At 35.1% G+C, this 23,297-nt stretch overlaps 1 protein-coding gene across 5 annotated transcripts in view; it reads right to left on the bottom strand.

Moving 5' to 3' along the window:
* LOC124541405 (spectrin beta chain) overlaps positions 1–23,297 on the bottom strand; it is an 88,005-nt gene extending 64,708 nt beyond the window's left edge. For 4 of the 5 annotated variants that reach the window (XM_047119259.1, XM_047119258.1, XM_047119262.1 and 1 more), the window contains exon 1: positions 5,115–5,234. The gene's annotated coding sequence lies outside the window, so the exon portion shown is untranslated. Of the gene's footprint in view, positions 1–5,114; positions 5,235–22,971 lie in introns of those variants that run through there. The other variant, XM_047119261.1, reaches the window with a different exon arrangement.

Genomic DNA, 23,297 nt, shown 5'->3' with positions numbered 1-23,297 from the left:
TGGAGGTAAAATAATTGTTAGATGCGACCTGTTACAAGCGAGATTCTTTAGCCACTGAACTATCACGGTCACGGAGATATCAGCTCGTAAGCAGGCGACACACGCGCGCAGTCGTGACCGGAATCGTTTGAAACTTTCACAATGAAAATAGAAATTCTCCATTTAATACCAATTTGTTATTTATAGCCAAAGCACCTTGTTATACTCGGGGCAACGAATTGTATGCAGTCGCTACTCGTCATGATATGAGCCGTGGTGACCCAGGACAGGAATGGTAGCAGGAGATTGCGGCTTCAAACCCGGACAAGAAAAGCACTTGGTGTTTGGGCTTTAAGCAAGCTTGACATCTATACATATGATAAATATGAAGTGTCTGATTGTAATATTAAAATATTTTTTTTACTGAATGCATATGTATGTATACAAGGATTTGTGATTCTGTGTCTGTCAATTTGTTCCGACTTATCTCTGAAACGACTGGAACGATTTTAACGCGACTTAAACTGGCAGATAGCTGATGTAATAAGGAGTAACTTAAGACTTATTGAAGATGAAGATTTAGTAACGACGGCACAAACAACACCCAGACCCAAGGCAACATAAAACATATTTAACTATTTCTACAACGACTCAGTCTTATCGAACCCAGGACATCGGAGTGGTGCACCCATGAAAACCAGCGTACAAACTACTCGACCACAGAGGTCAAATGACAATATGTTAGTAATGTACTATAAATTTTTATATATCCAGCCTGGAAATCTATAATTAAGCCAACATACTATATACTTTGTATGATAAATATTCCTAACAGTACAAAATTAGACTACTATTTCAAACATGTTTTGATTTGATCGTTATCTTCTATCGCTACCGCTTCACATAGCCCGTCAGTGGTAGCGGCACCACCAGTGCGGGTTCGGTTTCCGCTCAATAACATACCGGTAATAAAATCTAATTGATGTAATTTCACGTCGCGTTACACTTGTTCAATATAGATAAGATTATCAATCAGTTGTAACGATATAAATATTGATAACACTTAGTTACATAGTTAAACCATAACGAAAAGGACGACCGAATGCGTGATGGTAAGAGGTCACCATTACACTTTACTTATAAAGAACATACATCAGCCACTTATAACCCCCACGACCACGACTAAGAATGAAAAAAACTTGGTGATGGTTGCGGGTTCAAACCCAGGCAAGTGACTGAATATTTATGTGCTTAATTTGTCTTTATAAAACATCGTGAGGATCGTGTCTAATTTCATAGAAATCCTGCCCCATATATGTCCACCAATCATTGGGGCAGCTTGGTGGAATATGTTCCAAAACTTCTCCTCAAAGGGCTTAGTCCATCAGTGGGAAATTTGGAGGTTGTTAATGTTATGTGCATGCCATTGGAAAGGACTCGATAGATAACGTTATAGGTTTGACAATTATTACTATAGGACACATTACACAGTAGGTTTGTAACTGCACGACGCTGTATGCTCGACTAAATAATGCAATGATCTCTCTCAAATAGCTTTGACGTTGGATTAAAACCTTTACACGAAATTATGATAGATTGACTGAGTATTTTGGATTTTATTGGATTTGGATTGGATTTACTTGGTGGTAGGGCACTCATCAGACATTCTACCGCTAAATAACAGTACTCAGTATTGTTGTGTTCCGGTTTGAAGGGTAAGCCAGTGTAACTACAGGCACGAGGGACATAGCATCTTAGTTCCCAAGGTTGGTGGCGCATTGACGATGTAAGGAATAGTTATTATTTTTACAGCGTCATTGTCTATGGGTGATAGTGACCTCTTACCATCAGGTGGCCCATATGCTCGTCCGAAATATACTTCAGCGAATTGGGAAAGCTTGCGAAATAATCACGCAATCGATGACTACAGATAAGTCTTATCATCATCCATATAAGGACGTCATTTGCTTATCAAGTATCAAATATTTATATATTAAAACAGGCAGATATATATTTATTGTAAGTATTTTCAGCAATCTTATCTACGATCATATATAGAGGATACCTGCACCCAATGTAGGTTTCAAACTAGTGCTGTCTGCATGAATTTGAATCCGAAATCTTCGAATAAGATACGTGTCCTAAGCGCTGAGCCACTAAGCACTAATTTATTTTACAAGATTATCATTACATAGTAGAAAACAAAGTCGCTTACCGCTATTTGTCCCTATGTATCCTTGAAATTACGCAACGGATTTTGATGCGGTTTGATAGAAATCGAGCTGCGATGGCCTGGTGGTTAGAACGCGTGCGTCTTAACCGATGATTGCGGGTTGAAACCCAGGCAATCACCACTATATATATGTGCTTTATTTGTGTTTATAATTCATCTCGTGCTCGGCGGTGAATGAAAACATCGTGAGGAAACCTGCATGTGACTAATTTCATCGAAATTCTGCCACATGTGCATTCCACCAACCCACATTGGGACAGCGTGGTGGAATATGTTCCAAACCCTCTCCTTAATGGAAGAGTTTACAGACTGTTACTTTACTTTACTTTTCTTTTTATAGAGTGATTCGAGAGGAAAGTTTTTGTATATAATACATGGACAGTATCCCAATGATCCTTTTAGAAGTTTCCAGAAGCATCACAGGCAGTTACTTTCGCAGTTTTACATTGGTATGCATTGAACAGCACCCCATATATTACGACCAATACTCCAAATACAGCTTCTCTAAGAAAATCTGCCATAAATATCAAAGTGAATCGATCTCAGCTCATAAATACGTGATATGAAGAGTGTTCGTTGATACGCTTTCGCCAACAACTCAACCGATGATCTTGATTATTGTAATCAGTGTACATTATGAGTTTAAAAATAGTTACTTACTAACGAAACTTGAAAATAATACTTAATTTATTCAAAAATCAATAAATAAAAATACATTTTTTCAAATGTTTGTCACGTGACGCAAAACGCTCCTGATTTGTCGGGCTTATGATGAAGTCACTTTCTTGTAAACCTTGCTTTTCTACTATATGTACCACAGATTAAAATACAGTAAAGTGACGTCACCGACCCCACTGCAGCGCCATATAGTCCAAATACCGTTTCCGCGCGTTATTTAAATATGGAATTTTTAATATATTTTTCGGCAAATATGTACTAGAAATAAAAAAATCAACTTTTACTGGGTTCCTTAACCTCTACTAAATAATATAAAATGGATTTTAAAAACCAGTCAAATAGCCTATTTTGCACTCACGTCGTAGTATAGAGAAAATAATATAGGGTACTAACTTCACCCCTAATGAAAGCGCAGTCACTAATACGCGAATATTGGATTCTAAAGTATTACCGCCTCAGTTCGAACTATAATAGGTTTTGATGTAGTCAGTCAGATATTAATATTATAAATTTGAAATGGATGCGAGTAGCCGGAGAAAGACCAGAGTGGCGTGCACTTGGAGAGGCCATGTCCAGCACTGGGCAATAAAGGTTATGTTTTATTTGGCGGTAGAATTACTGATAAGTGGGTGGTACCTACCCAGATGGGCTTGCACAAAGCCTACCACTAAGTACTGCTGCTGCTTTTTTATCTAACACATGGCAAGCAACACGCTAAAACGCGAGCTAAGACGCGGCCTACTACTAGTAATATAACATTTTATACAATCTTAACTTATAACAAACAGAACACAAACATTGAACAACGTCACATCACATGCATTACTCTGATCCCAAAGTCAGTAGCTAATGTACTTGTGTTATGGAAAATCAGAAGTAACGACGGCACCACGTTTAACAGCATTGACCAGTTAGTTCGAGGCTTGAAAACGATTTCAGCACGCTGTAATACGAGTCGGGAGTCACCGCCTAGTATGTGAATTACTAAAAGAAAAAACATCGGATATACGTTGCACGGATTGAGAAGCACCGCGGTTGACACACTAAGGCCCAAGATTATTTTATGATAATATACTAGACATTTCAACCAATCCTAGTACCCGGTAGGATGCGCACACATGCCGGAACTCAATGACATAGTCCAACGTTAATGGGGTAGTGCAGTAACGGTCACTTGTCAAACGTATATAAACAAATATATATAAATGTTAAACAAGTCATATATCTTCCTTTAAGTACCCAATATCTTATGAGATATAAACGTAATAGGTATCATTATCATTACATAGCATAAAACAAAGTCGCTTACCGCTTATACCTTAAGTACCTATGCTTAGATCTTTAAAACACAACGGATTTTGATGCGGTTTTTTTCAGCAAATCAGTGATTATTTTTGAAGTTTCTAGTGTGATGTAAATTAACAAATTCTGTACTTAGAATATCAGTATTGCACCCGTGCGAAGACGGGGCGGGTCGCTAGTTTTTTATAAAAGTCATCATTGAAGCGATTTGACGATTCCCTGCGTTATTTCGATATCCTTTACACGACTGTCAATAAAGGTGTGTTATGTTTTCACGGCATGTGTGCCTGTGTTTCCTTATTATACTGTAACTTCTAAATGCAAAACAGATGTGTATGCATTGGATGACATTAGGATCTCATCCTGAATACTGTCATTATCTTATGTTCTCGGTAGACACTTTCCGAACCGATTGTAGCTTCAAAATAGTTGTTAAATGACTATTTAAAAGTGCTTGTAAAATCCTACTTGAATCAAAAATCAATCAAAATAAACTTTATTCAAGTAGGCTTTAAAAAGCACTTTTGAATCGTCATTTAACAATTAAGTGAAGCTACCACCGTTTCGGAAAGTAGATTCTACCGAGTAGCAAGAAACTCAGTAGTTACTCTTTTTCCACATTTAAAAAATATAATTATATTAGTTAAATACAATTATATATGTATGAAATGTATTCTGCCTCATCATCATATCATATCTATAAAATCTTGTATCGAATAATGTATCTTTTTTACCGAAGTGTTTTATAGACGAATAAAGTTTTCATTAATTATTTCGACATAAATATTGAATCATCTTAAACTGTTGTAATATTAATAATCTCCGATTAAACACTTGTTTTGTGCTTGACGTCAACACCCAGTTTCAAACGTATACGTTAACGGTTACAACATAATACATCAAAAAATAATAAAATAAAAACCAGTGGCGATAACAATCCATCCGATGTCAGAACACACACACTTCACTTGGACACACACACAGATACAACTTGTTAACACGCGGGAGATGCGCGCGCGACGGCGGTTAGACGCGAACTGGCCGGTCGCCGGCGAATTTGAAATATGCCGTAAATGGCACGATTCCGCCATTACGATTTTAGAGTATCGCTGCTTATGTATTAAAACCACACATGTATTTTATATTTATATTACATAAATTAATAAAAAATGAATATTTGACCATGTTCTAGTAGCTGTTACCCGCTTGGCTTGGATTTGATCGCGTGGAATATGAATATATTTGCGAATTAACTAAAAATATTACGTTTATGATTGGTATAAAAAAATGGTTACCTCTTTGTTTCCAAAAAATAGCCTATGTCCTTTCTATATGTTTACCAAATTTCATGCAAATCGGCTGAGTAGTTTGGACACGAAAGAGCAACAGACAGACAGAGTTACTTTTTTAGATTAGAATAATCTTCATAGTTTTGTCTCTTCCCGTTATGTAAGAAATAACTACGTATAATATAAGCCGTTATATATATGTACGCTCATGAAGGCGCGCCCCACTATGTACAGTTATTAGACAGTGCGCATAATTTTTTTACTATTATCATCATTGTATTCAAGCTGAGATTGCCCAGCGGTTACAATGCAGGCAATTACCACTGAATTTACAAGTACTTAATTTCTGTTTATGATTCATTTCGTGCTCAGCAATGAAGGAAAACATCGTGAGTAAACCTGTGTGTGTCTAATTTTAACGAAATTCTCACATGTGCATCCTGCAATGGAGCAGTGAGGTGGAATATGGGCCAAATCTCCTTAAAGAAAGAGGTCTTAGCCCAACATTGCAAAAATTTACAGGCTGTTACAGCGTGTGCATTAGTATGAATGACCGATGCTTGTGCTTACATGTCTGAGTGTGCGTGAGACAGCAGAAAAAAATATACAAATTACATGATATTTGTTAAGTTTATTTTGTTAACTTAATTAGTTAACCTGGAGAGGCACGCAATCGCGAGTGAATGGATATAAGCATACATAAAATAAAAACAGTCTTAGTAAACAACTACACTCAGTTTAAAATTAGAACTTAATTAGCAATTTTTAATTACAAAATATGTACTAACATATATCATTTGCTCTACTTGTGAACAGGTGTTCATTGTGTAATTACGAAGAAGATTAAATTAATTTACAGTTATTGGTGCGTTATGTATTATGCAATATCTTAACTAATTTTAACAACAAAGAAAATAGTGTCGATTTCTCGTGTGTAACATTAGAAAAGCGGGCACTTTAGTTCTTTACAGATCGGATCCGGAGTTTGCACAGACACCGAGCTTCAGATAGTTATCAAATGCATGTTGCTAACTGCAAAGTAATGTGGCGTTAGGTCAGTCACAATCGAGATAATACTCTCAGTCTCAACACATGATAATAAGCACGTAGTTTGAGAAAGTATTTTACATTAAAGTAAAGTAAATGAATGGAACTAGAGAAAACTTTGAGTTTATTACCCCATGCTGTTCCTAAGCATATTGGTAAATAAAGTTATTAAAGCATTTTATATGACACGTGCATGTAATCCTCGTAATGTTTTCCTTCCGCTTTTAAGCCTAAAAATTTAGCAACAAAATGTGTAACAAATTTCAAATATGAGGAAAGACAATCAAACTGGTATCTTTATATAGAATTTAATACTTTAACGGTATATTTAACTGTCAAATTCTTAATCAAATGTTGGGATTTTGTGTTATGTATGCGTATTATTAGAGCAGTGTTTTTGGGTTACTAGACGCTTGTGAGTTAAAGATACCAGCGTTTGTAGGTCCTATAGTGCAAGAAAAATTACAATTTAATTCAGCTTATTCCTATCTATTTGAACAGCGAAGTTAGAAAAGCGTTACTTTTAATAATAATCACAACTTCTTCACCGTCATCATTTCATATATGAATTTGAATTCACATATTGTCAATTACCAGTATAGGTCTCAATAAAAAAACTGTCAGAATTTGACGTTCTGTGTGTCTATTGTAACATATTTAAACAGTTTCAATAGAATTTAAATATTGTATAAATATCTACAGTATTTATTAGGTTGGATAATGTTCAAATAATAGAAATAAATTATCCAGAATTCAACTATTAAGTTCGAATCATTTTCCTGTATCTGCGTGCTATTATTATATATAGAACTGTATTATCCTTATAAAATTAATTAGAAATAATATTATGGACAGTTAATGTCAGTACATATTGTTGAATGTATTTTTAAAGTTATATTTTCCAAGGAAAGAGGACCTGGATTAACTGTTGTTAAGTTATAGTCAGTGCCCATAAACATTGACACTAAGAAATATTACCCATCACTTACATCGTCATATACCACTAAACTTGGGAAATATATTGTTGTTTATTTTAAGACTGTACTAACACTAGCTTACTCATTATTCACATCGAAACACAACAATACAAAGTATCTGGTGACGCAATAAAAAATATAAATGAATCTTATTCTGAAGTAATAACATGTAAGTCTTTATGGCAACACTCGATTATTAAAATAATACGAACGATATTACATGGAATTATTTTTTCAAAAACAACGTATAAATTGAAGTGTTGCCTAATCTCGTGTGATATATGGGCAACTCTTTAAATATATGATGTATGAGTCATTATATCCATATATAATAAACATATAAACACTTAAAGGTAAATATTAAACAGTTTGCAATGACAAGCAGATATGTGGCAACCAAATATAGATAAAGATAGATAGCTGTTGTAGCTACACAGTTTTATGTTAAATTATATTCAAATTGTACGGAACCGATGCAAATAATTCGAGTCTGACACGAAATTGTTTATAAAGACGAGCTGAAGGAATTCGTTGCCTGTAATCTGTTTACGTCCGGCGCCTGCGCGAAAGAGGGATAGTTTTTGGGTTCCGTTGTCATTACATCAAAACCATAATCTGGTTAAGGATATCTTACAGTGCTAATATTTATCGACAATGATGATAAAATTAGCTATTTTATATTTCAAATAAACTCGAGCGAATGCAAATAACACCTTTGATGTATTATAAAAAAATCACCCACCCGTACACATTGGAGAGTCGTTGGCGGGTTACGCTCTAATTAATTTGCAAGCGGACAGTGACCGCCGTGATATTGATATTACTTTCGTTGTTTATGTTACGATTATATTATTATTCTTGTATGTTTGCTGTCGGAATTAATAAGTAAGCATTTTTGAGTTCAAGCTCTATGAAGTTAGCCTTTTGAAGTGATTATTTAAGAATATTTTCACTAACTTTGTTTCCTAACAAGCAAAACGCTTCTCACGAGTCACAACGCATTGGTGCGAATAGACTGGGTGCGGCTCATGACACTTCAATGTCAGTGGCAATTAAACTAAGATTCACAGCTATCGATGCATTATATACAACTCAACAGGCTGTAAATTTCCCATTGCTGGGTTAAGGCCACCTCTCCCTTTGAGGAGAAGTTTTGTCATATTCCATCAGACGGTTCCAATGCGGGTTGGTGGCATGCCCATGTGGCAGAATTTCTATGAAAATATAAACATTCAGATTTTCTCAGATGGTTTTCCATCACTGTACTTTACTGATGTATGATAAACACAAATTAAGTATATGAGTATTCAGTGGTGCTTACCTGGGTTTGAACCCGCAATCATCGATGCCGAAGCACGCGTTCTAACCACTGGGCCACACAGACTCACTAATAATTTAAACCTATAATATTCTACTATAACAGTATTCGAGTTAAAACTATGAACAAAAGATGTTTTTACTACAGTTTTATCAGACGGAATTCCTCTTACAGAACCATGATACAGATGAATAAAGAAAGCCAATGATACGGAACCGTTAGAGCTCGGAGCGTCTCGTGTCTGACGACATGTTTGTAACGTAAAAAGATTTTGAAAAACGCGCACACATGCGCCGCCCGGCCACACGTGCGCGCCACCCGGCGTTACTCAGCTTTATAATTAAACTAGTTTATGCTACAACTTCGTTCTGCTATAGGGTTTAGGGGTTGAGAAAAAAACAATTAAATAGATTTTCTTAACAACTTAATATTGTTATAAATTGAGAGATAAATTTTACGTTGGAACAATGATGTTGTAGTAAACAGATATGTTATTAACGCGCAAAAAGTGAAGATTAGAAAACGTCCTAATTGGGACGTTTGCCTTTAGTTGTTTTACGTAGTAATACGTTATAATACATCATAATTACGTAGTAATACGTTTCGCGTAATTAAAATATCTAGTTATCCCTTTTACTCATTGTTTTTATCAAGCTATCCTTTTCACTTGTAACGAAATGTAAAAATAAACTAAAATAAACGGTCCCCGGCGCGGCACTCTTTTCTGTTGTGTAGTATGGCTATAACATATCTGTTTTTTAGAATATCATTGCGTTGGAACGAAAATTACATCGAAATTAAAAAAGTTCGATCGCAAATTAAAATTAATAAATACCTAACCTCCTTCTCTCCCGAGTCGGATAAAGCTTCTTCGATACGAGCCAACGAAGGACCTTAACAAAGAATTTCCTCATTTCAAACGATACAGCCGAGGAGGAAGTGACGTCACTCCATCTAAATTCAAGACCTTTAAAATAACTGAGAGAACAATTTAATTACAAACATCACGACTTGCTTTTTTATTCGATAAACGTTACAAAATATATGTAATGCTATATGAGGAAAAAGTTGTGTAAAGCCTCAGTGATACTACTGAACCAATATAAAAAAAACTTATACCAAAATATACAGCGCAATGATATTCTAGTAAACAGATATGTCATTAACGCGCAAAAAGTGAAGACTAGAAAACGTCTTAATTGGGACGTTTGCCTTTAGTCGTTTTCATCATAATTATGTCAGTAATACGTTATAATACATCATAATTATGTAGTATGTTTACGTTTTGCGCAATTAAAACGTCTAGTTATCCCTTTTACTTATTGTTTTTATCAAGCTTTCCTTTTTACTTGTAACGAAATGTAAAATAAACGGTCCCCGGCGCGGCACACTTTTTTCTGTTGTTAAGTATGGGTATAACATATCTGTTTATTAGAATATTATTGATACAGCGTGTTTCGGAGAAGGTTATAGTACATAATATTATTATGCAATTAAATAATACTACTACATTATATAGTGTGTTTACTAGCGACCCGCCCCGGCTTCGCACGGGTGCAATACTGATACTAAATATACTACAGTATTTGTTTATTTACTACATCAAAATGGTAAGTTCTTAATCTGCGTTTCTTTACTATATTGTCCATGTATTATATACAAAAACCATCCTCTCGAATCACTCTATCAAAAACGCCCACCCGTGCGAAACTGGAGGCCCCCCCCCCTCTAGTATAATATAAAATAGTAATATACAAAGTATAATTATGTAAGAGTATGATGATTATTATCGAGGTTTCAAGTCAGAACCTCGGGATCTGGGACATTGTATCTAGCCACTAGACTATTGTTGCCACTTGGTAGCAGCGGCAGTGGTGACCACTTACCATCAGAGAGCCATTTGCCCGTCCACATACATATAGAAGTGTACATAGAAGATCTACCATTAAGTAAATACTTTTAAAAAAATTAAAAGAATGCAAAATTATCAGTAAACTTTTTTTAATGTATATTATTTAAAGGCACAGATAAGAAAGGAACGCATCTCTTTTGTATTTCGTGATGGCGACACTGAGAGCCTAATGCTGTCTCGCACTATCGTTCTTAATTTGAAATTTAAAAAAACAAACGACCAACGGACATTCGTCGAAAGGTTACGTCATTAACGGATTACCGCGACGATGATTTTAATCTATGGCAGAAATGGCACATAGCAGAAAATGTACTCGGAGTCGTTAATATAAAATTATATATAATATGTATATTTTGATGTACAGTCGGGGTAAGAAAAGGTTCGTCACCATAAGACCTATAGCTAGTGTGCTCAGTACGAGCGATACAGATTATCGCTCGTACTTTACCGATCGAGAATGACATATTGCATCGCAGTGATTCGATGTTTAGATTCAAAAGGTACTAAGTGTTTAAGACTTGATAGAGGAGTTAATTTGAAAACTGACGAAGATTTTCTTAGTCTGACTGTGTTTAGTTTTAGTTATTACATGCGGTGTATAACTATAATTAGCTTATCATTTTGTTTCATTTTTCTTTATAACAAGCTAATGCACCACCGGATGGTAAATGGTCACCGCCGCATACATGATAGTGCTATTGACCATTCCTTACATTTTCAATGCGCCTCCAACTTTAAGAACTAAGATGTTATGTCCCTTGTGCCTGCAGTTACACTGGCTCACTCACTATTCAAATCAGAACTCAACAATAGTGAGTACTGCTGTTTGGCCGTAGAATATCTGATGAGTGGTCGTTGGTGGCGGAACGCAAACGCTTGATACCATATCCAATCGCCTCTGATCTGTGGTGTATGTAAGACCCTGTCTTAGTAACTTTTTCTAAATCCTTAATTCCAATTTAGGAGCTCGTATTGTTGTGTTACAGCGACAGAGTTTCAAATGATTTACAGCACATGTAGTCATTATAAAAACAGTTTTATTTCAAGGGCATAAGATCGCTTATCGATCACGTCACCCGCTGACCTCACTACATTCCGACTCACTAATTACTATGACTTAAAGGGTAAAAGTTTTTTAAATATTATTATTGTTGTACTTAACGCAGTTCCGAGATGGCCCAGTGGTTAGAATGCCGATGATTACGGGTTCAAAACTGGGCAAGCACCAGTGAATATTCATGTGCTTAATTTGTGTTTATAATTCATCTCGTGCTCGGCGGTGAAGGAAAACATCAGGAAATTCTGCCACACGTGTATTCCACCAACCCGCATTGGAATAGCGTAGTGGAATATGTTCCAAACCTCCTCAAAGGGAGAGAAGGATTTAGCACCGAAGTGGGAAATTTACAGGCTGTTGTTGAACAACTTTATAAAGTAACCCCATTGGTTAAAAGGACCCTCTCCGTAAGGATTAAACAACCACCTAAAAATAGGTTGTGCAATTCGAATAAAAATATGCGTCAACACACACACAGATATACCATGTATGCACACACTAAACGTCAGTGTGTAAGTGTCTTCAGACCCTCGGCCTGATAACAAAGCAATCAGTTTTGTCTAAAAATAATCGGGATTAGCGGCGACCTTGCAGCGCTGATAACGTTATCACTAATTACCGCATTACGAGTTACGTGTCTTGAGCCATTTTCGAAGTTATGTTGGTATGAGTAGGTACCGCCCATTTATCAGATATTCTACTGGAGTACTTAGGAATGTTGGTCGAGTAAATAATCAGTTAGCCAGTAAAGTAAATAAATATGAGACAACATCACATACATTACTCTGATCCCAATGTAAGCAGCTAAAGCACTTGTGATATGGAAAATCAGAGTAACGACACCACAAACTCCAGACCCATGACGACATAGAAAACTAATGATAATCTACATCGACTCGGCCGGGAATCGAAACCGGGAACTTGGAGTGGCGTACCCATGAAAACTGGTGTACCACGAACACACCTTTCGACCACGGAAGTCGTGATAAGTACTTACAATGTTGTTCAGGTAAATAATCAGTAAGTGTAAATACACTTCTTGTAACGCCAAAATCTATCTGTCTGTACATATCTCAGGATCCCTTGGAGCTGTGTAAAAATCAATCGTCCACGACTAATTATATCTGGTGATACGGAACTCTCAGTACGCTGGTTCGAATCGTACTTGCCCGGTTATTTTATACCTATAACAAAATATTTAACGTATGTTCCTATGATATAACGTCAGATGTAAAATCTCAACGCTTTTTAATTGAAAACAAAATATGTATGTATTTGTAGTAAAGCGACCTCAGAAATTTGATTCCATTGATTGAATCAATACGAGGCGAGCGCAGGGTGACCAAGAAAGTACTCACGGGAAGGACGCTGGCAATCTTAAGAGACCGCATCCTTGAGTCGATCGCCTCCTGACTAATTCTATTCAATAATGCTTATGTACTGAGTAAAGGAATTTGAGTTTATGTTTGCTTTCATGGATGGGTGCTAGACGAGTCACTTAATTTCGATATATATTATTTGTAAAACAACAGACACAATAAAATAAATTAACTATGTTTGTTAAAATTGTTATTGAAATCCCAAAAAGAGAGGGAGAAGTCGCCGTAAGGTGGCATAACGTTTTATCCGTATGTGACAGGTTACCTCACTGTGAGTAATCTCTGCTTTTTCTTGACATAAAATGATTAAGATTAATAAAATTTAAAAGTTATCATCTATAGAAATGTTATGTTCTTTAGGTTTTACGAAGTAACGTTTATATTTTAAACATTCATTCGAAAAAGACATACAACTGAACTGTCCAAAGTCAAAGTAATAAATCTTAATTCAATATTGAACTGTTACACTGGCTTATTGACAGGCGAAAATCTACCACCGGTTCGGAAATCAATACCTCGGACCCGAGAAAAACCGGCGAAAGAAATTAGCCAGATATTTTTTCGAACGTCATATTTTACAATTATTGTTTTCATGAGATAACAATAAATAAATTTTCGTTAAGAAACAGCCTGGTGGCAATCATCCCAGGACTAGGAAGGCATTGGTTTTATAATATTTTTTAATCTTTATAATTAAACTAGCGAAACGCCCCGGCTTCGCTCGGGTACAATACTGACACTATATATACTACAAAATATGTTTATTTACAACATCACATTAGAAACATCTAAAAAAATCAGTGTTTCTTTACTATACTGACTATGTATTATATACAAAAACATTCATCTCGAATCACTCTATCTATTAAAAAAACCGCATCAAAATCCGCTGTGCACTTTTAAAGATTTAAGCATACAATGGGACATAGGGACAGAGAAAGCGACTTTGTTTTATACTATGTAGTGATATTCTTGCATGTTTCCTGGGATCCTGTTGTAAATACGTATGCGTGGAACAAAAGAATGTCCGTCTGTATATCAGAGTCATGGCTACCCTGTCCGGCGCTTAGCTATATACCAGTAAATAAAACTGTTTTGTATTTAATGTTTTATTATATATCGCCATGCAAGGTCGTGTGAGATCATCTTAGCAGTTTCGCTGTTCACGTTTATAATAACAATATTTCAGGGTCAACGCTATTCTCTACGAAGTGTTTTTTTTTTAAAAATAGTTTGGCGGACGAGCGTATTGGCCACCTGATGGTAAGTGGTCACCATCACCCATAGACAATGACGCTGTAAGAAATATTACAATTCCTTACATCATCAATGTCCCTTGTGCCTGTAGTTACACTGGCTCACTCACCCTTCAAACTGGAACACAACAATACAGAGTACCTACTGTTATTTGGCGTTATAATAACTGATGAGGGTATGGTACCTACCCAGACAGGCTTGCACAAAGCCCTACCAGCAAGTTTATTAGTTGTATTATGTTATTAAGTGTATTAGTTAAGCAAATTGCGAAATTACAGAAATAACACAACAAACTTGGTCCAACTGGGAACATCGCACAGTAGTGTGTGATCTTCTACGGGATACTTTTTCAGAAGTGCACGAGAGTTACACGATTTAATAACTAATGTTAAAACAGTAACCCTAGCCTCCAATTCGGTGTCATGACATCTGATTTTCTATCATTAATGATAAGTATACATACATGATTATTATACATTATGAATAATAACACAAACTATTAAATTTATTTTCAACCGACTTCCAAAAGGAGGAGGTTATCAATTCGTCTGTATTTTTTTTTTTTTTTTTTTTTTTTTTTGTTTGTTACCTCATAACTTTTTACTGGGTGGACCGATTTTGATAATTTTTTTTTTGTTTGAAAGGTAGTGCTTCCCGTGGGGTCCCATTTTTTTTATTTTTTTTTTCCGATGATGGAATCCATGTGAAAACGACATAAGTCTTAAATTTGCATTATGTATATGCGCGACAAATAGGTCAATAACTGAAAATCACGTTAACCAATTTTGATAATTCTTTTTTTATTATAAAATATATACTTCAAGGGTAATTTGGTGAAAGTTTGGTAAGGTTCTGAGCACATGATCCATGACAAAGTAACGGAACGGAAGGGAACGGAACAATTCTGAGGAGCACGTTAGCGATACTCGGTCGAATCTTTTATTTATAGGTTATTTGGATATTTGAGTCACCTTCCGTAATGTGGTTATTTTTATGTAATTATCATAGTCGAATATTATAATCAACTAGCTACCCACCCCGGCTTCGCACGGGTGCAATACTGATACTAAATATACTACAGAATTTGTTTATATACGACATCACATCGCAAACTTCTAAAATTATCAGTGTTTCTTTACTATATTGTTCATGTATTATATACACAAACCTTCACCTTAAATCACACTATCTTTTAAAAAAAACCGCATCAAAATCCGTTGCGTAGATTTAAAGATATAGGGACAGAGAAAGCGACTTTGTTTTATACTATGTAGTGATGGAACTCCTATACGGCTCGCAGTTAGGGTGCGATATGGGGCAGAATTTCTTACTATCTTTAATCAAATTTTGTGTATGTGATGTGATGTCATATGATGTACGAAATATAGTTGGTCTTTTTCAAAGTTTTTTTGCTGAGTTCGATTACAGCTCTTTCGAGGGATCCTTGTAGTTTACGCCGCGTGACGTATTAAATCCGCATTTTCGAAAGTCTATTTTTGCTTTATTCGCAAGTTTCCTTTGAAATTGTCCTCGAAGTAGTTTCTGACTCATATAAACGGAACGCTTAATCTATCCATATTAAAAAAAATTAGTTAGTCAACATCAGCTTCACTTAAAATCAAAAAATAAATAAAATTTTAACAAAAAGAAAAACCGACTTCAAACAAAACACTATTTTGAAACAAATAAAAATGTACTAAAAAGTAATAAAAATAATTGAATATTTAACATATTTTTGAGAGTCCTCCGAGGTAAAATGAAATGAAAAATATTAGACTACTTAAAAGTCGATTTACGATTATATAATGTAGTTATAATTATTGCTATATTTGGAGTCGGTGTCAGCCAACCTACACTATATCTATCAAAAAACAATACGAGAATACTTTAAGAAATATGTTTCTTACAAATTACCTTTTATACGATATTATACTGGGTCAATCAAGAGGCTCGTATCGCTTCTTTCTTTTGATTGTTGAATCGTGTACCCGTGGCTGACACCGGCTCCAAATATAGCAATAATTATAACTACATTATATAATCGTAAATCGACTTTTAAGTAGTCTAATATTTTTCATTTCATTTTACCTAGGAGGACTCTCAAAAATATGTTAAATATTCAATTATTATTATTACTTTTTAGTACATTTTTATTTGTTTCAAAATAGTGTTTTGTTTGAAGTCGGTTTTTCTTTTTGTTAAAATTTTATTTATATTATATACAATTATTATCGTAAGTAATTTATACAACTGTAATTAATATTATTTTATGGCGAAGCATTTAATACTGGCATATAACACTATTTCTTATTTTAAAATTGAGTTGTCATTAGGATAAGTGTCAAGCTGCCATCAAAAAAGTAAATATTTAATATTATTGTGTTCCCGTTTGAAGGGTGAGTGAGCCAGTATAACTACTGTACAAAAGACAGAACATCTTAACTACAAAGGTTGGCCCATTGTCGATGTCGATGTCGATGGCGAAGAAACGGTTGATATTTTTTACAAGCACCATTATCCAGGGGCGGTGGTGACCACTTAATATCCGTCGAGCTATTTCTCCGTCCGCTTCTAGTCCACCATATTACAAAAAAAAAAACAGATCATCTTCATTCAATTAATTCACACAAAGCCTTTTACAATGAAATGAGCTTGAGTGAACTCACAATAATCGCTGCTTGCAATATATCACACACAACTTAGATAATGTTATATTATAATATAGATACTAATAAAGATAGATAGATAATTCTGGAAAAGCATTTTCTTAGGAATTAATAATGTCCATGACGTAAGGGTGTGCGTGGGCGTATTGGCCAGCAGGTTCAGTAAGATTAGAGCCTAGAAAATCTTTAAGAAGGTTACAATATTTTTGATACCACATAGTAACGAATTTTTATAAAAAGAGACACTATAAGGGTTGGGAGGCATCCTGTTCAATCCGGATATAACTGGTTTCATGCGATCTCGTCCGGTTTTTTGTGAGTTGAGTAATACGAAGCGTATGTATCACAAAATTAATTCGAATGAGTCAATTATCCCTGCTATAAAATACTTTCGGCTGAAATCTATCGGGTATTTTAATAAATCTGGAATTTACTGTAACTAACTAACCAACATTATTAATATATAATATAACTGTTTAAATATATAGTAGCAAAACCTTTGTATCTTATGGAGGTTTGCAAGATACTCCAATGGTGTTCATACTTACCCGAATTAATATTTGATTTATTAATTGTTGTACTCAAAATTTACTTTATTCAAGTAGGCTTTAACAAACTGTTTTAAGTGAAGCTATCATCGGTTCAGAATGCAGCTACCGAGAAGGACCGACTCGAAACTCAGTAAATACTATTTTTCAACATTTAAAAATACAAAGTCATATTAGTTAAATACAATTATATATGTATACAACTTGCCTGGAAGTTATGTCGTAATTTCAAGCGATTATTGAAATTTCTTTATTGAAAGCATCAGGCGCTTGCCTGGTTATACAAAATTCAGTACACTTACTAAATGCACTCATTCTAACTGCTTTTGTATCTCGGCATATATTGAACCATAATAATGACAATAAAAACAAATAAAGTTACACTTTGATCACTTGTAAACAGCAATCAACAACAACAGCCTGTAAATTCCCACTGCTGGGCTAAAGGCCTCCTCTCCCTTTGAGGAGAAGGTTTGGAACATATTCCACCACGCTGTTCCAATGCGGGTTGGTGGAATACACGTGTGGCAGAATTTCTAAGAAATTTGTCACATGCAGGTTTTTCACGATGTTTTCCTTCACCGCTGAGTACGAGATGAATTATAAAGACAAATTAAGCACATGAAACAGCGGTGCTTGCCTGGGTTTGAACCCGCAATCATCGGTTAAAATGCACACGTTTTAACCACTGGGCCATCTCGACTCTCTATAACAGCAATCAAATCAAAATAAACTTTATTCAAGTAGGCTTATTACTAGAACTTTTGAATCGTCATTTTACAATTAAGTGAAGCTATCACCGGTTCGGAAAGTAGATTCCACCGAGAAGAACCGACAAGAAACTCAGTAGTTAACACAGTTGAAACTCAGTTAGCCAAACTAACAAATCATTCAGTTCAAACATTCATTCAGTACGTATGGATATATATAAATCAGGGTCAGCTGACCCGCTGGCGGTGTTTACGCGTTCGTTATCATCACCAAAGACTGCATTAACAGTTCAATCACTGTCACCCCACCGACCTTTCTGCGGTGATCTCATCTCTGACTAACCATGTACGATACACACACGCTAAGTGATAACCCAGTGGATAAATATCGGAGAATTAAACTTAGAACTTAGTTATTTACATGGTGGTAGGGCATTGTGCAAGCCCGTGGGTAGGTACCATCAGATGTTCTACCGCTAAACAACAGTACGCAGTATTGTTGTATTCCGGTTTGAAGGGTGAGTGAGCCAGTGTTTAGTGTAAGCGATCACCATCACCCATAAACAATGGCTTTAAAATAAATGCGTCATTCCTTACGTCGCCAATGCGCCACCAACATTGGTAACTAAGATCCCTTGTCTTTAGTTACTATAATATCTGATAATCTGATTGTGGTACATACCCAGACTAGATATGATGCCCTACCACCAATGTTTTGAATTTATGTTTCATCAACGTTAACGTGTTAGGTTATGTTATGTCCCTCGTGCGTTATATTATCATACATATTGATGTGAAAAGTGTATTAGCATTGGAAAAGGGTGCGGGCGACGCGTAACGCTATTCAATGGAGATTCCGTCGTGATATAACGACGCCCGAATGCGACCAAACACAGCTGGTATTAAATATGAATTATACTATTTAGTTTCATACAGAACCAAGGTAACTCGATCTTAAGGATGCACAACACTAATGTTTACGAATAAAATAATTAGGAGTATTTTCATAACGCCTCGCCTCATTGCCTCCACTGGTGACAGGAGTGCTGGTTCGTTTGGCCAGAGGATCGGAATTGCGATTCAACGGGGAAATGCTGCTAGCATTCTTGCCACCATTCCACGCTGTCAAGATTTATACAGTAACCAATTTTAGTTCATATTTGTATATATTAATTAAAATAATAATTATTAGAAGTCATTATAACTATATTTATTAACTTTTTTGTGTCTGAGTCTTGTTGTGCTGTTGGCCCTACTGGATCTTACAGCATCACGGGCGTTGGGTTTTTTTTATATGCAACAGTCCTTAAAATAGATCGAATCAAAATCAAATATACTTAAATCAAGTACGCATTTAAAAGCAATTTTGAATCGTCATTTAACAACTACATTAAGTGAAACTACCACTAGTTCGGATAGAAGATTCTATCGAATAGAAGAGGCAAGAAACTCAGTAGTTACTCTTTTTCAACATTTAAAAATACAGTCATGTTAGTTAAATACAATTATGTATGTAATATGTATGTAATATACCCTGCCTGGAAATCAAGTATTAGCTCTACGCCTTTTTATCATCTATATAATCTTGTATTGAATAATATGCCTTCTTTGCCAATGTTTTTTTAACAAACGGAATATATGAAAATGGCAAAGTAAAAAATTACAGCGGATTTTTTTTATAGAAACGGATACCTTGTCCCAAGAGGGATATATTAATTTAAATAATTGTATTAACTAACATGACTTTGTATTTTTTTAAATGTTGAAAAAGAGTAACTAACGAGTTTCTTGCCGGTTCTTCTCGGTAGCATCTACTTTCCGAACCGGTGGTAGCTTCACTTAATTATAAAATGACGATTCAAAAGTGCTTGTAAAAGCCTACTTGAATAAAGTTTATTTTGATTTGCGGAGTCGGAATCGGAACTAATCACTTGCAGTACTTAGATAGTACGAAACAACTTAGATGTAGCATCGGCCAATTCAATAAAACCGATTAGTCCCCATTTACACAACCAATAGGAATAGCACCTTATCGCGCCATTCGATGCTATTCGTCGCTATAGATTCCCGCGTCTGATCAAACCCGAGAAAGCGAGTGCATGTAAATCGACGCGACAAACTGACGAATATATTAGGTCATATGATATTACGAGTTTGTGTAGAGATCATATTCACATGAGAAATTAATATTGATATTGACAGCGTACTTAATTCGGATGTGATCGCCTTACGAATTTTGCCGATGGTATATGTAAGCTGTGTTGTACTATTAAAACACGACTGTTAACATTTATAATAATAAGTGTAATCAAGTAAACGTCACCACCGCGTCAGCTTATTAAGTCACCTCGTTTAGTTTTACTGAACTTTCATAATGCATCGCAAGCTATTTATCGGTTTTTAGAATTGATTTCGTAAACAATTTGAATCATTTTAACGAAAATATTGGGTAATGAGGAAAAGTATTCGTATTATATATTTTACCTATCTATAGTAACATTATAAATGAGCAATTAAGTCTTAGAAGTGATAAGAGTGAGCCAGTGTAACTACAGGCACAAGGGACATAACATCTTAGTTCCCAAGGTTGATGGCGCATTGACGATGTAAGGAATAGTTAATATTTCTTACAGCGTCATTGTCTATGGGTGACTACTTACCATCAGGTGGCCCATATGCTCGTCCGCCAACCTATAGCATAAAAGAAGTCCGCACTTTTAAAACAATAAACCGAATTTGATGAAATTTGTTATGAAGCATATTTGAACTTGAAGGAAGGCCGTAACCTACTTTTTTGCCTAACACGTGACAGCCAACCCCTAAAATGTGGGCGAAACCGCGTGCGATAACTTGTATAACATAACGATAGCAACATCGTTTGAACCAGGTGCTTTCTAACACCTTTCGTGTTTTATATTATTAAATGTGCGAATTTAAGTTTAACGTGCTTCCAAGTTAAATTGTCAGCGCTGTTATCGAGAGCAACGGTCATGACGTCATCGTTTGGCTTGTGCAGGAAAGTTAGACCACCCATAAATTAGTTGTAAAGGCACAAAAATATACGTGAATACTTATCATTGACGTCCAATAAGGCCGTTATCTTTGAAAGCGATCTTCCTTTTTAAAGATAAGAAGGCAATGATAAGGTAATAATATGAATAAATTATATATTTTAAAAATATATAATTTTCGAATTTTCACACCCACACATATATGGATGTATAATGTGTATGCAGAGTTACTATTTTATGAAGTAGACCATAACAAAGGTTTACTTGGTAGGAACAGGACTTAGTGGTTTGGCTTTCGGTAACTGGGTAACTGCAACAGTTTTGTTGCGTTTAGATGAATGAGTGCCAGTGGCACTACAGACTCGAGGGACATAACATCTCTTCTGAAGGTTGGTGGTGCCTTGGAGAACAAAGTAAATGTCAGTAAATGTAAATGTAAATCGACCATCGACCACATGACCCATTTGATCTACTCAAGTATCATCTGACCGATCACAGATAGTTAAATGTATGATCGGTCGATTTCTACTATCAGCAATTTTTTTCCTGTGGAACTGTCTATAAAATCTATGCTTGTATATATTTATTGATTCTCTTTTGCTGTGATCACAAGGTTTGAAGCTACTTTAGTAGGATGCGTCCTAAGCATCTCCAGATATTTTTGAGTAGTAGGGTGGATCTCTTCATTCACCTTTGATATTATACTTATATACATTTAATGGTTAAAAATAATCGTTAGCTTGTAAATCCTTCAACGAAACTCAGAAAGATCATTTGTCATCTCAGGTCAATTAAGAGTTCATTAAACAATAATTATACATTTATAAATATCACATTTAATTCCCAGGTCAATCGTTAAGATATATCTTGTTACAGATTATTTATCTATCGCTCAGAATATAAAAGTTATAATATTGTTACTATTTAATATATATCACGATTGATGTGTAGAATGTAATTAATACCAAATACTAATGAACTAGACTAATCTGACATGAATAGTGATATTGTTATCTTCTCACACATGAAGGACAAACAGGGATGGAAATATTTATCAAATTGTAGTACATATTACAGTAATAATAAAAAAGCTTTAAAACTTTTTGATGAACTATAAAAAGTTCTTTATTCAAAACTGACATTACATGTTTCATTGAGCAAGCAGGATTACCGATGCTAAAGCGATTTTACGTCACATTTAAATAATAACAAGCAAAAGGAGTGATTTATAAAGAAAATAGCGTAAATAATCGATTCCATACACCTGTATCTATCTACAGCCTCAAGGGCATTTACACAATGCCGTTCGCACCGGATTATTGGATTACGTTACTTGCTCGCATACCTTCGTAATTACTTTTAAGTTACGGAGAAATTTAATTAAACAATTATTTAATTGTCACGTTTTAGTAATTAAGTAATAACATATTTATCTCTCGATTGGGAACGTACCGTAAGTTAAACAATTTAACTTAACACTGGAAACCTACTTTCATTTATGTGCGACGTGCGTACGTAAAGATATGCGTCGCCTATGGTAAAACTTTCAAACGTAATAAAAGTAGTTTAGATTAATTTTATATTCGACTAAAGTTTATTTCAGCTCACCTTACAACGGGCAGTTCCTTTTCTTCACGCTGTCTCAAATAAACTCATGCAAAATACACAAAAATTTGACCCACTAAAAACTTTTTAACACCTAGTTTGAATACACTATTTAACATTTATTTCTACCAGTTTACACAATAATAACAGAACAAAACATTTCTAAAGGTAAGTCTAAAACATGATTAACGAAATCCAATGCACTGATAACACTTTTTCAATTAATAATCTTGTTTCCTATCGAAAAACAAGTCGGCGTTTTTTGTAGTACGAAAAGTTGTAAGACTACTATTTGTGATGTCTTTGACAGTTCCTATCGGACTTGATTG

The sequence above is a fragment of the Vanessa cardui genome, chromosome 28 (genome assembly GCF_905220365.1).
Source record: "Vanessa cardui chromosome 28, ilVanCard2.1, whole genome shotgun sequence".
Lineage (NCBI taxonomy): Eukaryota > Metazoa > Arthropoda > Insecta > Lepidoptera > Nymphalidae > Vanessa > Vanessa cardui.
Note: the sequence above shows the minus strand (reverse complement) of the source record. Positions and strands in the feature narration are given on the sequence as shown.